The sequence below is a fragment of the Sinocyclocheilus anshuiensis genome, unplaced genomic scaffold, assembly GCF_001515605.1.
Source record: "Sinocyclocheilus anshuiensis isolate Anshui unplaced genomic scaffold, SAMN03320099.WGS_v1.1 C32373808, whole genome shotgun sequence".
Taxonomy (NCBI): Eukaryota; Metazoa; Chordata; class Actinopteri; order Cypriniformes; family Cyprinidae; genus Sinocyclocheilus; species Sinocyclocheilus anshuiensis.
In genome coordinates, this window is record NW_015615584.1 from 1 (window position 1) to 916 (window position 916).

At 38.3% G+C, this 916-nt stretch overlaps 1 long non-coding RNA gene across 1 annotated transcript; it reads right to left on the reverse strand.

Moving 5' to 3' along the window:
* On the reverse strand, positions 1 to 916 carry LOC107682583 (uncharacterized). Its single transcript, XR_001633536.1, has 4 exons — positions 880 to 916; positions 645 to 739; positions 341 to 389; positions 1 to 53 (listed from the first exon to the last, which is right to left on the reverse strand). It is a non-coding gene; the product is annotated as an uncharacterized LOC107682583 (long non-coding RNA).

The window sequence follows — 916 nt, forward strand, 5'->3', positions numbered from 1 at the left end:
TTTTGGCACTGCTTGCACTGTGTAGCTTCATCGTCTTTTAGCCAGGCATGACCCTTGATAAGACAATTGTCAAAAAACAAATTTATTGGGATACTGAACGTTACTTGTTACTTAAATTATTGGGAAAAAAAATGTATACCTTTATTAAGGATGCATTAAAATGATTAAAAGTGACAGTAAAGACAATGTTACAAAAGTAAGTCACATCAGTAAGTGTACAAAAAGTTACACAGCAAAGTAAAAAAAAAACAGGAATACTTGGAAAGCAATACTAAGAAGGGATCTTTAGCTTTGCTGTGCAAATGGACACAATAAAGGTTACCTCATGAAGCTCTTTTACCTTCAAGGCTTTGTTGACCTCTTTGAAGTCCTCCATCTTGAGTTTGGATCTGAAAGCAGGATTTTAGTTCAAGACATTTAGCATGCTGCAAATGAACACTTTCAGCTGTAAAGCAGCTCTAAAATGACAAAAGCATCATTCAGCTGAAGTCAGTTCAGCTTTGATTCAATTCAGTTCAAAAAGACTGTCAGTGTTGCAGAGTTCACCAATTATGATACAAATTCGATTCAGCTATAAAGCAGCTCTACAGAAGACAACTGTCATTATCCAGAAATATCAGAAAATATGAGTGGAGTTGTCTTACTGGCTGAGATGAAGGCCCATGTCCTGTAGAGCCTGTTCCTGCTCCTCGCACAGCTGCTGGAGCTGTTTCTTCTCCTGTCGAAGATCAAGAAGCTCCTGCAGAAACAAAGGCAGAGTGTCATAATTGATTAACACCATAATACAAAAACTTCACTCTTGCTTTGATTTTGTATCATTTAAAGTCTTTATTGACTTGTACTGGTTAGTTTTATGGCTGAAGCAGCAGTGTATCTGACCGTCTGCAGGCCCTGCAGCTGCTGCAGTTGTGTGCGC